This window comes from Onychostruthus taczanowskii, unplaced genomic scaffold, assembly GCF_017590055.1.
Source record: "Onychostruthus taczanowskii isolate IOZ18803 unplaced genomic scaffold, ASM1759005v1 scaffold38, whole genome shotgun sequence".
NCBI classification, from domain to species: domain Eukaryota; kingdom Metazoa; phylum Chordata; class Aves; order Passeriformes; family Passeridae; genus Onychostruthus; species Onychostruthus taczanowskii.
This window is the reverse complement of record NW_024501237.1, coordinates 6,124,486-6,143,692: the sequence shown is the minus strand read 5'-3', so window position 1 is coordinate 6,143,692 and position 19,207 is coordinate 6,124,486. Positions and strand designations below refer to the sequence as shown.

General features: G+C 42.5%; 1 protein-coding gene across 5 annotated transcripts in view; it reads left to right on the top strand.

The window, feature by feature from the left end:
- The first annotated feature begins 8,599 nt into the window (after positions 1–8,599).
- The window catches only part of WDFY3 (WD repeat and FYVE domain containing 3), a 153,282-nt gene continuing 142,674 nt past the window's right edge, over positions 8,600–19,207 (top strand). For 3 of the 5 annotated variants that reach the window (XM_041411903.1, XM_041411901.1, XM_041411899.1), the window contains exon 1: positions 9,124–9,237. The gene's annotated coding sequence lies outside the window, so the exon portion shown is untranslated. Of the gene's footprint in view, positions 8,697–8,985; positions 9,238–19,207 lie in introns of those variants that run through there. The other 2 variants (XM_041411900.1, XM_041411904.1) reach the window with 2 other exon arrangements.

Here is a 19,207-nt window from a genome sequence, read left to right as displayed (position 1 = left end):
TACTGTGAGTCTACCACAAATTCTAATCTTAGCATGAATTCTGCTGTGAACTCAGGATGCTGTTCTCTGCTTTAGTCCTAGTATTTGTTTAAATTTTCTTCATTTCTCCCTTTCAGTCACTGTGCTAGTAGAATTCGAACTGAAGACCACTCCCATAGGAGTTTTATCCTATTGCAAACTGGCAATAGACAGGTTTAAGAACCAGCTGTGATTCCCAGGTGAGGAGAATGAGAAGACTCTGTATTTGAGGGTGATTCCCTGGTGAGGGGAAATGAGAAGAATCTGGTGAGTCTATATCACAGATGTTGAAGGGAAGCAGCTTTTCTCCTACAGTCCTTATCTCTGACCAAAGGTGAATCATTTTCATAATAATTCAACATTGTGTCACAAATCACAGAATAAACTAGATCAATTACTTCCTTATGAGAGATAATTGAGGTCTTGGTGGACAAAAGGTTGGCACCTCTTGAAGATGCTGGATAATGAAATTACTGCACAAATTGTTTATGCAAACATTGCCTTCCATCTCTTTGGCTTTAGTAAGATCAGATAAGCAGGGCACTTCCTCTTCTTCTAAAAATGTGGTTTGTGGCTTTCCTTCAAAATGGAGAGAAAAATCTCCTTGCATGATTTCTTATTAGGTGATAGGGAGAAGGAACAGCTGAAGTGTTTTCTGCACAGGTCCATCTCTGTAATAATTTGAATCAATTGAATTGACATGCATTATTTTCCTCATAAATATCACTTCTTTACCTTGATTTCCTTCCTGTAGCCTCTGCTGGAAAATGTAATGTTTCAGATGTACTAATGGATTCTCCCACTAACCAGCTAGGAGAGGTTATTCAAGCTCTGTTGGCCACTTCCCAGATCACAGATTTTGCAGGAACTGCCATCTCTTTGCTCAGTCGTGATAGTCAGCATTTTATGCTGATGACTAGACAAGCGAATACCCCCGTGCCTTTCTGGTCAGCACCTGAATGAGGAAATAAAAGCCAGTTCCAGGGTTTGCAGTTTATCTCTTCAGAGGGTACAGGAGGAAATTATGAGGAGAGTGAGAAAATTTGTTGACAGGAAGGATTTGTGCTACAAGTGAAGGAATACTCTCAGGAAGAGTTTATAGGAAGGGACTGTTTTCCAAGAGTCTTTATTAGATATTTTGAGAAAGCAGGGTGGCTCATGCAGAGATAACAAGTGTCTCTGCAATAGACACTTGTTGTCTATTGCAAAAGACAACAAGCAATAATGCTCAGGACTGCCTTCTGTCGAAGGCCCATGAAATTCTGGAGGTTCCTGTACTTGGTTTCTTACTGCTGACAATGTACAAAGCTGTTGGGCATTTTGAGGAAGAAAGGATCATATGGTGGAGGATGATAGAGGATTAAAATGAACATGCAAGCTAGCTTGTGTACTTTTCAATCAGCTGATTTAGTGGGAGGGGAAAAAACCCCAAGCTTAAAATCATGCAGGAAACTGCTGCCTTTCAGACCCAAGTCTTATTTTCGGCCATGTTATCCACCTGTAATAGAATAAGTGCACATGCTAGCCACAAACATTATTAGGATGAATGTGCATCTGGCAAAGCAGGGTTCAAACCCCATCCTGTGTGATCGGCCATGTGGCTGACTTGAACTTCAGAAGCAGAATACATCAGGCTGCAACCACTTCTTCTGCTTCAGGGGGTAGCTGAGGGGTCTGCTTCATTTACAGAAGCCAACATTCTACATCTGGCAGTGGCAATTGGCTGTTGAAAGAAGAAGCCATTCTTTAAGGTAGCATTTATGTATGAAAAATTATTTAAAAAGCGTAAGGAAACGGATATCCACGTACTGAGTTGGTGGTAGTTTTACTATGGGATATTTGCACGTATCTTCTCCCAGAAATGGTTAAGCATCCATTTTGTGTACCAAAAAACGTCTTTGCAAAAGCTGATTGGCTAAAGTGATAACATAAAAAAGCTAGGAGTCACTGCTTTCCTCTTTTAACTGAAGGAAAGTGCCATTTTTACATGTTTAAAGTAGCATATGCTAGTGCACAGATGGACAATGGTGCTGGCAGGTAATTATCTACACCCATCTGCATAAATCAAGGAAAAGCTAAGACATGCTACATCTTTCTCTTATCCCTGCAACAGAGGTTTTGAAATGCATGAGTGCACTGAGCAACGATTGTAGGCCAATGGCTAAAGTATTCTGAGAAACTAATTGTAAGGACATCTCATGGTATCATGGCAACCTGGGCCCAGATGTTAACACATCTAGTCGTTTGGAAAGCATTGGGCAAGTCATTTTAGAGACCATGAGCTGTGTTTTGTTATCGTCAAGACCCCACATATAGACCAGGGCTATAGCTTATCTCTACTATAATTCCACTTCTCTGGGCCATGGATATCTGGACCCCTGCTTATTTTAGCCTGGTGTTTTCCCACTCCTCTCCAAAGGCAGGAACCTAAAGAGTGATCTGGTGGAGATGTGGACCCTGTAGACCGGGTTAATATAAGCCCACTGATAAGGTACAGGCTCTTTCCAGCCACGTTTCCCACAGCTTGCTCAGAGGATTGTTTAGCCATCTACCAACCTACTACAAAAACTCTCATCAAATCCCTTGGGAATAGCCAAAAGTTTGGCTACTAAGGAATCTCTTTGGATCACCTTGCTGGCATGATTCAGTTACCCTACTTGGAGGTGGAAGTTGTGCAAAATCACTTTTATGTGTGAAATTAAATGCCCTTCCCAGACTGTAACTTGAAGGGAGACTGATGACTGAAGCTGCTGTTAACAAGGCTGCCACAGACACTGACAAAACTTTTTTGTTGTTTCTTAAACCTAGTTTTATATGATATGGCTAAGAATATTAGAAGGGCTTCAAGGTGCCTGATTTGCTCATGGTCAAGGGACTGTCAAAGAAATTACTCTGCTATCTTAAGTTATGTACACATGCAAAAAATCCAGACTCCCTCCATGTATCCATAAGCAAGTCCAATGCCATTGGAGAGGAAGAAACTACAAGTTCTTCCAATGCAACACTAGTGATATAAGGACCTAGCTCTGTTTTGAATGAAAATGTAGGGATGTTTTAGGAAAAACATATATAAAGTGGCTGTAGATACATTAAGGCTAGGAACTAAATGGAACACGTTCCTTATCTTTGCTGAGCAGAGTTGTACAATAAATCCTTTGCTAGGCTCTCTGGTCCTTCGGTTACTTCATGAGTTTGAAGCTGTTCTTAGATTAGAGTATCTTTCTAGGAAATCTATGGTGTTGAGGAAGTTAGTTTATCTGCAAGAGTGAATTTCATTCCTGAGGTTTTGTGACGACTTTATTACAAAAATGCTGTGTCTAAAAATGAATATGGTATATGAACCACTTTACTCAGTTTACTTCTAGTCGGAAGCTGACCCGTGACCCTCAGATTTTCCCTTAGCCAAGGGATAAACAAATTTAAGTTCCCAGAAAGAGCTATCTTTATTACATCTAAAATAGAGCAATGTATGGGTTTAAATTGAATCAGTAATTTCAACCTCTCCAAGCTACCATTATGCTGTCTGTGAAAGCTTGTAAAAATAAAAATATCTTAGACAAAAATAACAGTCCCTCATTCTAAGACCGTGGAGTGTCTCAGTACATATTTGGCACAATCTCTGAGGTTCTATCAACAACAATCCAAAATAGGCTGATGTAAAAGGCGAATTATAAAAGTAAGTGGTGTTTAGTGTCTGGTCCTGTATCCTCTGAGGCTTCTGACAAGCACTCAGTATAATCTACAATGCTCATAAGATAAAATAGTGGGCATTAGAGGCTGGGCAGTGATGTTCAAGGTCAAAGTCACTTCTGCAAAAGAAATGCATTGAATTCCTGTTCTGTTAAACTTTTTCACTTAACTTGATAGCAAAACCCAGTGTCTCCATTCTCTTCTCTCAGGTGTACTTTACAGACTACTAGTTTCTTCTGCTACATAATAGTGATATATATATATACATATATATATATATATATATATATATATACACACACACACACATATATATAGGATTTGTGATAGGAGAGCATTTTGCAATCTCTGGATGTGAATATGCATAACTTCATCAAAATAAATAAGGTCTATGTTATTCTCAGACGTGACTTTGTTTGAAACCATCTTTCCTAAAATTGCCTTAAAGACTATATTAATACTTAACGATATTCCTCTTGTGGGCAAACCACTGTAAAATGCACTTCTTCATGTTTAAAGTAAGACTTGCAGAATGGTAACACCTCCTAACAACAAAAAGACAGCTGGAGGTCTGCAGGACTGAGCCAGAAGCACTGATACCACTGCAGATGAAACACACCATCAACATAATCCTTTTTTTTTCTAGTTTTTTTTTTTCTCCAGAGGCACCAGATGGCAGCATTTTTCCCTCACTGAGTGTGATCTCATCCTCTCAGACTCACTCCTGGGATCATCAGGCTTTGAGGCTTTGTGAGCCACAGTGACCTCAGCTGAACTGCACCTTTTCTGTTGCCACCTGCTCCTTTTTCCTACTTTTATTGGACATGCACAATCCAGGCCCTTGAAGTTGTGGTTGTCTTTTCCATGTGCAGGTCTGAGAGTCTAAAAAGAATCATTAGAAACAGGTATGCAAAAAAATTAGACCACAGAATAGGGCTCTGACCTCTAAATTTTCCACATCCTCTAAATAGTAAGTATAATGAAGTTTATTTGATATTCTTGTTAACTACATGCTCTTTTCCATATACACATGTTCACAATGTAATACTTGCCTACAAGCAAGTTTGGCATGTGTCCTTTTCTATCAGTGCTTTATTCCTTGAATAATATTTCATTATACAAAAGTTATGCGTGTCAAGTTATGCGCTACTAGACTTGTAACCTCCGTTGAAAGAACTCAGTTCTGGACAAATAATCTGAAGCAGAGCAGGGATTTTGAGAACTAAACTGCAAGCTCTGGGGTTTTTTTACAGTTACAGACGTGGTCTAAAGCTTTGTGGGCTGGGAATTCTGTTATCTCACCATCCTCTGTTCTGCTTCTTCCCTTCATCCTCATGTTATTGCTTTCAATGCTGCTTTGTTAGTGGTTTTGTCTTAGAAGAAAAAAAACTACACATTATGTCCAGCTGTAAAAAACTATTCTTAAATCATCTACCTTTAAACTTGAATTCTGCAGCACTGGGATGCAAATGTTTATTTATTTGAATGATGTGACTAACACTGACAGCATAAGAAAGACTCTTTATCCAAAGTGGGGTTGGATTGCTGGGCCCCAGAGGGTGAAGGAGTAGCAGCCCTGGCTGCTGCTTTCTTTGACTGTTACTCCATCAGGTTGCTGGTGTTTCTGCTGTGGTGACTGTGTTAATGCTTTACAAATGCTATGAGCTCAGTAGTAGACTATTTGGGGATTGTATAATTTATTAACTTCTGACAAGCAGGCCATTATTTTTCTGAAGAACCTGTGTGACAAGGGACTTTACTTTTATTTTATTTTTCAAATTTCAGCCAAATTCAACATGAGTGTCACAGGATAGGGGCACTAGATCCTTGACAGCCCCACCCTTCCTCTTATTTAATACCAAAAACTATCTGTAAACAAGCAAGAAGGAGGGAGGGAAGAGTAATTCTCAGAGGAAGTATTAAGAATCCTGTATGATTAAAACATTAGGCTGTGTAAATTTGGGAAACAGTGCTATTTTCTTCTGTTAAAAAAAAAAATCTAATTTAAAAAAATACTAAAATTCCTTCTATTTTATCTCACTTTCTTGTAGCAATTTTTTTTCCAGTTCTGGATTTGCCTGTACTTTGCCATAAGCTAGTATCTACAAAGAGAACAGATGTAGCTTTATGCCCAAGGTGTGTGAAATAAATGCAAAGTATATGAGCATCTCACCTGAAAGTGGAGTGGCACTGCACCGCTGGAAGTCAATTGTGTTAGTTACTCCTTATCCTCTAAAAAAGAAGGCTAAGAAATTTAAATATATCTCCACTTTTTTAATTATTGATGCAATCCCTTGTGCACAGTTGCTTTGCAAAGTGGAAGAAAGATTAACTGTAAATACTTTATTTTGTCTTTCTATAGCACCATAATTACTATTTCCCACCTTCTCTGAGAAAGACAAGCAGGTACCTGTGATGAGCTTTGTGAGGGGAGAGATGCTGAGAAGGTAAAAAGAGTGTCTGGTGTCACTCAGTATGGAACATTACAGCTTGCCATTATTTATTTTGGAACTGTGACAACTGACCAAAAGATGGGAACTATAAATAGGAATGCAATGAGCATTAGCTGCGCAAGAAGGAAAAAACAGTGTAACTTGGCATGCAGCAAAACGTGTATCTGGCACAGCATACAGCTGTCCCTGCAACTCCCACTGCCATCCTGGGGGATTTTGCTGATTTCCCACTACTTACAATGAATTAGGAACAGCACCATCTCTGTTAGCTTTGATTCTTACTCAGTAGAGCTCGCTCAGATAGGTCCTGATAAACCTTTAGCTAAGAAAGATACAAGTCTCCTCCTACACGTAAATTACAGGGAGAAGATTGTTTGTTTTGTGAAGTGTAACTGCTATGTTATTCACAGGCTGCATCTTGCACAGTAAGTGAAATAATTGTTGGAACAAGCTGATGGAATCACTGCTTTCCTTTGCTGCAGTTCAGAATGAAAACACCAAACAGGGCCAAATTCTGCCTAGAAGAGTTCATTGTGTTTTTGCTTCTAGACTGCCATGGCTGGAGGATGCATCGGTAAAAATTCAGGGCATGTTAGCTTAGAATGGACTGAGATAGAGACCTTGGCAGTTTTGCAGCAGAAACATATTTTCCACTGACTCCTGAGCTTAGCCTTCAATCATGTCAGTCTGGTATGTGAGAGCAAGCAACCCAACACACATACTTTCCTTTCTGTGTGTACATTGCTATATGATGCATACAAAACATGGTCAGTGTCCTCAGAAAGGCATCCCCTGAAAGAAAATCTATAGTTTCGTGTTTTGAGCATCTTCATTTCCCCTTCTTATCCTTGTAACATTTCCTATATGGCCTTAGCCACAGAGAAATGTATTTTTTTTTCTGTAGCAGACAGTGACAATATCAGGTGTTATAGCAGGTGATGTAGGAATGGGAGGCTGCAAAGAGTGGTTAGGAAGAAGTTGTTACAATGCTCTATGTCTAAAAAGTAGGCAAAAGTAAGCATTTCACTAGGAGGGGCAAAACAAGGTACACATGGAATAAAATTTGAGTTTTTCCCAAAAGACACAAGAATACCAACTGTCTTAAGAGCTTCTGCCACTGATCATATTACAGTTGCTGTGACAGGACTATGGCTGATATACTGTGTGTGATCTCTCTCTTGGTGCCTGTTCTCCACTGATTGTCCTGCACAGAAAAAAAAATACAGGTATTGCAAAGGGACAGTTGGCTGCATTCCAACCCAAACTATAGCCTGGACTGAGCTGGGCTAGATGTTGCTTCTGACCACACAGTGAATTTTGAATGCCTGAAGATGTCTTTAATAAGTAAAGATAGCACTGAATTGTGTAGGCAAGGATGTTACACACTTTTCCTTGCTTATTTTGTTTTTCAGTTGGGAGAAGTAGGCTTTCTTTGTTTGGAATTATATTTTTGTCTTCAGTGAGTGCTTTTTGGGAGCTGAAGTAGAGCTAGCCTCTCTCAAGACATCTCTAAGTTTTAAGCAGTTTTTCCCATCCGAATGGAACTGGATAATTTCCACTGCCAGATGAACAGCAGAACATCAGCCAGAAAAAACATTTAAGTGCATTTACACGTTTGATGCTAACGGCTAGAGAAAGAAGAATGGATAAATGGTGTTTACTCCATTTATCCTCAAGCACAACACAGTACACAGCTTCCTTTAATAAGCCCCTGTAGCATAGGCAAGAGGCGATGGTCCTCGTTCCTGGTGTTTGTGATAATTTGCCAATGAAACACAGAGGTGTCGGATGGTTTGTGCACTGTTTATTGCAGCTTTTACCCCTGCACCCAGATTCTCCAAACTGCTATTTTGTTTTTTCAATGAAGGTTTCAGAAGGGATTTTGTAAACAGAAAAATACCCCAACAAAACTGCTAGAGAGTGAAAGGCTGCTATCAGCTGAGGAGGTAAGTTTATAAGTGATTGGGAAAAGGCAGAAGGATATCTGGTCACACACGTGTGGACACACCTTTGCACTGATCCTCAGGAGTGTCCAAGTGGATGAAGCTTGCCCTGGGGTTGCAGTTACACCCTGCACTGTGTGCCCAGCGCGAGGCTAAACCGATGTTTTGTCCTGCAGACAAAAAGGAGTCCTTCGGCTTTGGCAATTTAACAGGAGTTCTGAATTAAGTAGGGAAAGGGTAACTAATTCTGTTGAAACATCTGGATCATACAGATGAGAGTGGTCGTTCAACACAAGAATACAATCGTCTTTGTGGTCGGCACTAGGGATATCCAGGGGACATTCCCTAGATGTACACTTGACAAAGAGCAAAAGGGAAAGCACCTCAAGCCCAGCTCAAGGGTGGGTTATTTGCTCCGGCACTCCCTTTCTCATCGCACGTCCAGGTCCCCGCCTGGGACGGCTTCTCCTCGCGTGTCAGCTGCTCGGGCCTGTGGCAGCGAGGCAAAGGGGAGAGGACACGGGCGGTCAGGGCTAGCGGAGTGGGAATTCTGTCACAGGACGGGGACAAGGCAAACCCACCGCTCCAAAAGGTGAGATGATTGTAATAAGCCCCAGAACTAAGACGCGGGCCCGCGGCCTGCCAGAACCAACCGGCTCTCCTCGGGCGGCCTCGCCGGGCCGCGGGAGCTACCGCAGCCAGCTAGGAGCAGTGGGAGGAGGAGGAGGAGGAGCGGAGGGAGGAGGCAGCGCTGGCAGCCGAGCGGGGAGGGGGCACGCGGAGCCGAGGAGGAGGACTAAGATGGCCACCAGCCGCCGCGGGGAGCGGCCCCGCTCCCTCCGCGGCCCCCTCGGCGCGGCCCGGCCTTGATGGGGCCGGGACGACCCCGGCGCCCGGACGGTGCAGCAGCAGCGGCGGCGCCTCCCGCTGGAGCCCGCCCGGGAGGAGCCGTCCTCCCGGCCCGGCCCGCACCGCCCGGCCGCGGCCGCCGCGCCGCGTAACCCCCCGAGCCGAGCCCTGCTCGCGGAGAGAGAGAGAGCACAGCGAAGAGAGGAGATCGAGGAGGGACGGACCGCCCGCCGCCTCCTCCCTGGGCCGGCAGAGCCGCACCGCCGGGACCTAGCTGCCCCCCGGTGAGTGCCCGCCGCCCCCCGGGCCCCGCCGCTTTGTTGCGCCGACGGCGGGCCCGAGGAGACCCGGCGCTCCCTCAGCCCGGCCGCAGGCCCCGCTCCCCGGGGATGCCGAGCGGCCGGGCCGGGCTGGAGGAGGGGGTGGCGGCGCAGGTGCCGGGGGCGGCCGATCATTGTCAGGGCGCGGGCACCCCCCCTCCGGCTCCAGTGCAGGAGCTGTGCCAGGGCCGCGGCGAGGGGCGGCCCGGGGGAAGCCCGGGGGTCGCGAAGGAGCCCCGCGAGCGCTGGGCCGCTCCGGCCGCCTTTGTTGTGGCTGGGGCGGGCGGTTTTCCTGCGGGAGCCCCGGCGGGGTGCGGGAGGGGCCCGCCGGCCCCAGCCCTGGGGAGGCCTGAAGGGAGTGTGGGGGTGTCGCCCCGGGCCGCCGCGGGCACTGGGTGGCTCATAGGCGGTGGGTCGAGTCGGCTTCCCCCCCTTCCCCCGCGTTTTATTTTGGTTTTTCGTGCGGGTACTGATTTTGGCGGCAGTCTCGAGCTGTCGACCCCGCGGTGCGGCAGGGACATTGAAGTTACGGAACCCGACAGGTTTGTCCCTGGGGACAGGGGAGTCGTGGCTCCTGGAGGGTTCGGAACATGGTGTTAGGGGGATTTGCGGGGTTGCTGAAGTACCTGCTCCTTGTCTTGAGCGCGGTTTTCGCCCTGCAGTTCTGAGAGGTGTTCCACTCAAATGGAGAGGTTTGCACTAGTCAGTAGTGCTGGGTGCTGAAACTCTGTGTGATGTTCACCTTGAAATATTAAGACTATAATTTCTAGCTGTGGCTGCATAGCAAAACACTTATGGAAGAAGTGCAAAGGACTAGATGTATTTATTTTGACCTATAGTTTCATAAATGATTAAACTGAAATTTTTTTGGCTAGCTAGAGTAACTAGCAAGATTTCAGTGTAGACCTCTGAGTCCTGGCCTTATTTTAATGACTGAATTTTGGTTTCTTGGTAATGTAGGTTTGTGACGAGGTCCATGCATGCCCACATATTGGACCATGAAATTTTACTACAAAAAACAAGTGGTGGTTTTCCTGTTAAGAAAAGTAATTTTTGCATGTTGTAGCTAACAGATGCTATTTTTCTGCACCAAAGCTAGGTTGCTCCCTGATGCCTGTGCATGCCTTTGTGCCCAGTTACGGCTGTACAGCTGTAGGATATTCCTGAGCTCACAGGCTCCTATGGATCCAGTCAGGCTCTGCAGAGAGCCAGCTTGATTGCATCCTTGGCACATTTTGGTGACAAGCTAGCAGTATCTTGAAGTAGGCTATGTGAACAAATTGTACAGTCTGTGTGAACTGACATTTTTGCAACATCTCACTCATCCTGTGCAATCTTGGTAGACATAGAGCATTTGAAGATATGAACTTACTTGCTGTGGGAACTGGTCAGTGGCAGTAAGCCAGCCAAGTCTCTTTGCTTTTAGGTTATAGGCAAGCAGGCATTGTGTCCTGGAAATGTGTCCATGTTAACGTGGCATTGTGCCTTTGTTCCGTGGTCCTGGTCAAGAGGTGCTGGCAGTCTAACTTCAGCTGCATGTTTGGTCTGTGAGTGGGTGTCTCCTCACTGTGTGGTGTGGGTCTTCCAGAGCCAGCTCTGAAATACTCAACACTGTTGATAACAAGTTGTTTTGGGTAGAAGAATCCCTCAAATATCAGATTGGAGGATGGTGCATGGTATTCTTCAGTTTGGTATGTGTTTGCTAGGAACTGGACACATTTCCTTTTCTAGTTAGGCAATTTTAGGCTGCCAGACTTGGAATAAAAGTGTAGTATGTTTTGGGTTTTATGGTCATATTGCATCTCTTAGGCAGCTGATTATCTAGTTGAAGCAAGTTAATCATGGTGCTGCTGTGACTTAGTATCTTCAGCACCCATTTGAAAATGTATTACAGCATTTCTATATCAAGGTTTAAGTAAGGGTTGGTGTGTCCAGTCAATTGTTTGTTTTCGGTTTAGTACATCAAGATCTGCTACTTGGTAGTACTTCTACCACACAGTGCTAGGGAAAGAGAACGGGTCTATGGGGAAAGAGCTCTTATCTTTTTGTTCAAAGTGGTAACAGAAAGATGCTAAATAAAAAAAATAATTATAGTTATTGATAATTTCAACCTTGGCATAACAAGGCTAAATTATCTTGTTGCATCTTGGTACAGGAGTGGTCTGAGAAGGTGATCTGACAGTTGTCTGTGTGGCTATGCAAACCTTGGTACTTAATTCTGGTTTAGTGGAGCTAAAATGGCAGAAGTATGCAAGGTGAGCAGGTCTTCAGGATGTGTGCTGCTGGTAGAGGAATTCAGCAGTGTGTTTCACATCCACCAACCTTGCATTAACTAATTCACAGTTTTCTGCAAGTGTTCTGTGGGATTTTTAGTGTTCAGGAAATTTCAGTGGTGCTTCATGTGCAGGGAATGGGGCTGAGTGTGGGCAGATGTTCTGCTTACCCCTTGAAATGCTCAATGTCATGAGATTGTTTGGAAACTTTGGTGTTGTAACATGGTGTTTCACTTCCCAAGTGTTGATATTAATTGTTCCATGTCTGGTTTCTGAAGATGCGCTAAACTGAAAAATGTAAAGAGAAGACAGTGATTCCCTCTTGGGTGGTTAAATTGACAGAGGAGAAATCTGTTCATGTTAATTAGCAGTTTCGTTTATGTGTGTAAGTGATTTTCAGTCCCTATTGCAAAATAGTGGAAATGCTGTTTCAGCAGTGGCCTTTGACTTGCAGGACTTCCTGCCATGAGGAAGTCTTGTGTCATCTGTCCAAAATAAACAGATTTTGAAAAGTGCAGATAAAGTATGCTGTGAGATACCATGCATCTAAGTAACAATTTACCCCCCTCTTGCTTGCTTGCTTTTCTGATAATTAGTACTATGGAAGTCTATTCTTACGATATGTTACTAGAATGTAACTTGCATTTGGTAATGGTAAATAGAATTTTCTGTTGGTCCACAGTGCAATTTCTGGATATGTATGTAGGTGGAAAACAAATTATTTCTTCATGGCTTTGATATAGAAGCTTTTAACTTCGCTGGTTTCCTTCTTGATTCTTTTTTTCATGCTGGTGATGCTGCTGATTACAATAGTACACTATTGAAAATGTCCAAGTTATGACAAGTACATAACAATATTAGTTTCTTTGATGTGTTTGGAATGCTGGTTGCTTTAAAAAGTACTTTTTGTGTTATCTGTCCTAAATGACCAACAGCTTGAGTCTTTAAGCCTTCATGTTCGTTGAAGGAGTGAGGTTCATTGATGTAAGATTGCCATATCTCCTAGAACAGCTCTCTTTAACTTTGTCATTTAGTTTACAGTTTCGTAATACAAGAGTGAAACTGTTTCTCTTCTGTTGGAGACTCTCATGCTGCTGCTGGACTGTTCATCCCTTGTCCAGGCTGGGGAGGACATGATTGTAAGGTCCCTGTGCACATTTGTTTTACTTCGCTGTCCCACGGACAGTATAGAAAGTGTTGCCATATCCTTTTGTTGGGTACAAAACCCTGCTGGCAGGATGTAACATTTTAACTGAAGTCCTTGGTGGGGAGGTGAGAGCAGTTCTTGGCTCAGGTGAGAGCACTGCAAGCTTTGCAGGACCGGCTATGCGTTAGTGGTGATCCAGCCTTGAGAGCATCTGTTTGGCAAGCAACCCATGTTTGATGAGGCAGTAGTGGAGGCTTTGGCTTTTTAGTCACATCCCCTGTTCTTCTGGATATTACAGGTAAATGTGTACAGCACCTTCCTGGTACAAACAGGGACTGAATGACAACATATTGCTGAGGAGGCCATGGCATGCTCTCAGGTGCTGGTGTCACTGTTGGGGGAACTTTCTTACATCTGCTAGGAGCTCTTGGCTGGTATCAAGGCTTTCAGAACAAGTGCGAAGGGCAGCTTTGTCCAGTCAAAGAAGGAAGAATAGGTCTTGTTCCTTTTATATTTGCTTTGCTCTAAGTATGCAGGAGGTTTTTATTTTCTTTTCTTTAAGTTTTTTGTGAGTGAAGATGACCTACATCTTTAGTTTTTTCCCATGAAAGTTCTGGGGCAAAATTTTCTGATTTTTTGTTCTGTGTGGAAATGTGCAATTGACATGATTTTTGACAATTGTGCTGATGTTTTTGAAATTTTGAATGACAGCAGGGAATATTTTTGGCTTTTTTTTTATGGTGTAATTTCTTCTTTTTTTCTTTTTTTCTCTCCCTACCTGTGGAGCAAAGCTGTGATAGTGGAAGTAGGACTGTATTGAGATTTGGGGGAAGAAAAGTTTGATTTTTTTTTTTTTGGAATTACTTTATTCAACTGAGAGCTATATGCCATCTTTGGGATCTTTCTTGTATGAGGGAAGAGGGGTTTGACTGCTTTGCTGGTTTTGGTGTTTCATCACTACCCTGTGATGGATTTCTGCCTATCTTAAGCATGTGACTTGTAATGCTTCTCACATATTGCAGAATAGGAACAGATTTGCAGAACTTGCAGATGTAAAAAAATACCTTCTGAAATTTCAAATGCAGTAGAACAGTGTTGTGCTAGGAAAGAGGGAATTGTGTGGGAGCCATAAACAATAAGGGATGTTGGATGGTATGAAGGCAAGTGACTTCTCATTTCTGGGCAAAGTTTAAGAAATGTCTGCGAAAGATGAGATGGATGCATCTGAATTGTAACAATCAGAAGCATAGGATCTTTCGTTCTTACACCTTCACAAATTTTGTTATTTCCATGTGTTTTTATTACAATATGACATGGAAAAAGCTTTAGTCAGGTTGGCTAGCCTAATGTACAGACAATAATAAATTTGAAAACACATAGAAGAAGTGGATTTTCTGGGTGGCTTATTTCATCCCTTTCTCTCTTACTGTGCAGAATTTTTTTGTTTCACTGGAAGCATATAAGAGATAAATTCCTGCTTTTTCATGCTGGCTGAGTATTCATCAGTTCCATGGGTAACTTAAGCTTCTTTTTCCAGTTCTAAGACATCTACCTTGGAGAAGTCAGACCCATTTAACTATAAAGCTGGTCCCTCTATTGAATCATCCATTTTCTTGCTAATGGTTGTGACAGTTTTGATTTTGAATTTGCATTTGAGGATTTGTAGTGAAGAATTTCGGAGTTAAGGAAGAGTTAGCAAAATTGATCATTATCTTAAATCAGCTATATCAAATAAGCAAATGGGAAAAAAAAACCCCAAACCTTCAGAGCTGTGACAATTTGGTAGTGCAAAGATAGACACATGGCTAGAAGAAGATACTCCTACACGTTCTTAGGTGTTTTGGGTTTTTTTTGGGCTTTTTCAATTTCGGAATGTGATGACTTCAGTGAGAGTGTGGATCAGTAGCTCTTGAGAAAAATGTACATCTGGCTTTCTATTTTACTGCAGCTTTTGTCAGAGTTATCACCATGCATTGGGTATGAGAGAGTAGCTCTACCTAGTGCTACTTTTCTCAGTATCATTCTGCCAGGTGGAGTGTGGGTGCAAGTGAACCATGTTTTATGTTCTTACATTACCAGGTGATTTATTATTTTCATTTGAAGACATGGTAAAAATCTCGTTGTTGTCCAAAGCAGGATGGTTTGGTTTGTGTGAATAGGTGATGGGATTTTGCTTCAGAAGGTGGAATGTGTTTGAATGCCATGGTGATAAATAGTGTCACTTCTTATCCTTGGTTCTTGTTGAGAACCAAAATCTGAGCTCACAGATGGGCTGTAACAGGAAGAGGGGGTTTGTACAGCAGGAACTTCCTACAGTCTATGTTTGGTTATTTGGCACTGTAAGCATATCCTTTTCTTTTTGTTTAATTTGAGATAAGGGGAATAGAAGGAGAACTTGCAGGGCTAAGCAAATGCTTAGGGTATCCAGAAGGTATGTTGTTTAAAGGATACAGAGGGATAAAATATGTCAAAATATCAACTTGGGTTGGTAGTAAAACTTTCTAAAGACTTTTTAAGTGCTTGGATGATGGGCAATCCCGAAAGGGAGAAAGGCTGTTCAGAGTGCCTTAGGTAAAGATCCCTGAGAAGGTTAATCGGATGTAAGTGCACTTGGCATAATGAGCCTGAGCTTTTGTCTGAGGTTTATTAGACCAGTGGGGAGTATCGGTCTGTGGCAGAGAGCTGTTCTAGGAGAAGCTTGTTTTTATGATATGGAGGCATCAGTGGCAGAACCAGTTCACGTGATTCCTGCAGCCATAGTGTGCAGAGGAAGGGGCGAGCGATGTGTGGAGCAAGCTCAGAAATGATACTTAGGAGAAAACCCCCAAGAAACAAACAAACAAACAAAAAAAAACCCCAAAAGCCCCAACAAAAAGCCCTGAAGCAACAAAAAAAATCAAACTGAACAGTTGCCTTAAGATAATGAAAGGAGTAATGGGAACCAAGAGGCAGGAATTTACCACCTTGATAGCATTCAGAGTGCCATTGATGGTCTCCGGATTTGGTTCTGCATTTGTATGCCTGCCAAGGCTTGTTTACTTCTAATGGGATTTTAAGGAGGTCCTTGGGTCTTCAAGTGAGAGCCAGGAATGAGATGAGGCCTTGGTTTGTATTTGTATGAGTGCACAGAGTACGGAATGTATCACATGGCAGAATGACAGACAAAACAGCTAAAGAGTGCATTTCTTAATGTAAAAGTTGGGCCTTTTGTTGTTCTCAGAGTTGAAATGTCATGGTGTAGGCCCTCAGTAGTGAGATTGGCTCAAGTTATGGCTTTTAAAGCATTGAAAGCACAAACCAAATTGATTTATTTTTTGATTTTGAGCCTTAACCATGAAGTTGTCATTTTTTTCCCCACAACTGTGAGGGTTACATCATCTTTGGAATCTTCACATGGCAAAATGCTCTGGACTGGGGTGCCACAGGTATGAGGCTGAGAAAGCTGTAATCAGAGCTGGTAATATTCTTGTAATCACTGATTTCCTGTCTGATAAAGTGACTGAGAAGGAGTGAAATTTATTTTATTTGGGAGTTTCTTTACACTTGCAGAAGAAAGGATGTCTCTCTGAACAGGCAGAAGTAAATATTCGTTATAATTTTATAAGCAGTCATGTGGAATAGCCATAGAAACCATTTTGGTATTGCATCACAAGTTAAATACTAATACTTGAGTCAGCAGTTGAGCAGTGAGCCACAGTACAAATCTAAAAACAAAGTCTCTGTGGATATGGTCTAAGAGAATGATAGTTTGCTTGTTAATTAGGTTTGGAAAAGTTTCTTTTTAAACATTTCTGAGCAGTGAGCCTAAGCTAGTGCTGAATACTTAATTTAGGTTTTGAGTGGGTCATGAAGTAACCAGGGAGTATCTTTTCAAGCTTTTCATTTTTAGAGTGTGTAAAGGCACCGTAGCAACTTGTCTTAGGTTGACTGTAGCAATTTCTGGAGACAGAAATATTTTGCTTGCGTTTCTTTCCAGCAACGTAGCCATGCTCCCAGCAGTGTTGGATCAAGATAGGGAGACCATGGCTTCCCTGCTGTCTGTTGAAAGCCCTTGTAGTTCAGCTGGTGATGTTTTTGTACAGACAGGACTCTGGATGTGCTGTATAAGTAGCAGGACTTTGTTTTTTTTTTAATTACTTGTACAGTGTCAGGGTTTATCCCCAGCTGGTAACCAAGCCCCATGGAGCCACTTTCTCACTTGCAGTGCGCCAGGAATGGGGAGAGAATCAGAAGGGTAAAAGTTGGGAAACCTGTGGGTTGAGATCAAGGCAGTTTAACAGGGAAAGCAAAAGCCACACACACAAGTAAAGTGAAACAAGGGATGGATTCTCTGCTTCCCATGGGCAGGCAGCTATTCAGCCTTCTCCAAGAGAGCGGAGAGCTCCGTCATGGATAACCATTTCTTTGGAAGACACCATCATTCTCCTTTCCTTCTTCTCCTCACTTTGTATACTGAGCATGGCGTCATATAGTCTGGAATATCCCTTTGGTCAGCTGGGGTCACCTGTCTGGGCTGTGTCTCCTCCCACCATCCCAAGCATCCTCAGCTTCCTTGCTGGCGTGGCTGGTACAAAGGGCAGAACAGGCCCTGGCTCTGTGTAAGCCCTGCTCAGCAATAACAAAAACATCTCTGTATTATTAACCCTGAGTTCAGCATAAATCCAAAACACACCCCCATGCCAGCCACTGTGAATAAAATTAACTCTACCCCAGCCAAAATCAGCACATAAACTTTCCTGGTATGAATTGGGATAGCCTACTGATCAGTTAAACCCTAAAGTTATAACCTGCTTTTATTTCAGTAAAGCACTTATGTATATATTGTATGCTTCAAATACAGGTGATGATGTGAATGTTTAGTTCTTTGTTTGTTGGGGTTTGGTTGAGGTTTTTTTCTCCTTTTTAATAAAAGGAATCAGAGGAGGTGTGGGTACTGAAAATAATGTACCTGGAAAAAGCTTTTTAGTCTAGCTATGTGCCTTTCCATTGTGATCTTTCTTTATAGGAGGAGATCAATATAGTCGATGTTTTTCTGAATTTGCTCAGATTGAGTAGACGTATAACAAGGTGAGGGTTTAGGTTCCTCTGGCACAGACAGAATAAATTTAAAAGGTGAAAACACTCTTCCTCTTTCATGTCTATCATCTTTTCCATGTTCCTTTGCAGGATGAAGTTGAACTTGCCACCTAAGTAAGGATAAACATTTCAAATGAAAACATAATAGCACAAAGTATGAGAATAAGCTTATTTAAATAGTTTAGGAAAAGGACACCATCATTAGTAGATGTTCATATTGTGTGGAATTCAGCTTAGAGTTGTCTTGTTGCATTAAGTTGAGGGTTGTGGTGCTGAGGTGGAAATCCCTAGACATGCTTGTTGTCTGCCTTTGAAATACTCACAATGAGTAGAAAAGTGGAGCAGCTCAAGCACTGCAGAGTCGTTGTAAATTGAAATACATTTTATTCACTTGGGTTCAACAGAGTGACTGCTGCTGTCTTTGAATACTCATCTTTATTATGTGATGTGAGGAAGGACTCATCTTAAATTTTAAGTTCTCCTGGAAAAGTTTGAACACACCAGACAAATTTTGGTTGGAAGGGGCATCTGTAATTGTGCTTGAAGCAGGACATTTGCAGAGGTTGGGAACATGGTGTTTAGAGCCCTGACTTTTTGCAGGAAGAGGTAAGGGTATGGGACAAGCTTTTTGTATGCTTTAAATAGCAAATGAATCATGGGAATATTTCATGTCCACTGTGACACTCAGTGGCAGATAGGGAGAGAGTGGTGTTTTTTTCTCTTCTTCTTTTTTTTTTCCTCACATGATCCTGAAGATAGATAATTTTTAACGTGGTAGGCTATGAAAGTACTGCATATTTTACTGTAACTGGTTTTTTTGGCTTATAACTAGTCTGTTGCTCAGACTTCTGTGTTTGCTCTCAGAGGGTGGGCAGCAGTGATGTGCCAGCAGCTGTGAGGTCCCAGCAGTGGCTGAGGGAAACCTTGTTTGAAAAGTTAGCACAGATTGCAGAGGGCTCTTACCTCTACCAAGGAGAAAGCAAGCTGCATTTGTGAATTTAAACAAATTAATTACAAACAAGTGCCCTTTGATCCTTTTACTTGGCTTAGGGTGGATGTTCAAAGAAATGAGACTGCACTTAATCAGGTGGAGAAGGACAGGAGCTTGATCAGGAGTACCCTGACTTGATTGAAAGTTTACTGTTAACTTGGAACATGCAAAGAACATTGGTCAGAAGTCACACTTTCTTGTTAAAGCATTAAGTAATGTTGGATGAAAAGTCTTTGAACAACCCATGTTTTTAAAAGAATTGCACTATTTGGGGTTCATGAATGGCCCTGATATTTAAGGAAGAAAAGTAGGTGCACAGTGGTGCATTTTCTTACTAATGTATGAAGACTGTCTTTGAGTAGTTTTCTGTATAAATGTTTCAGGAAGATTGCTCTGTCTACATGAATGGAAAATGGAGGCATGATGAAGACTTTTATTTTTTTCTGT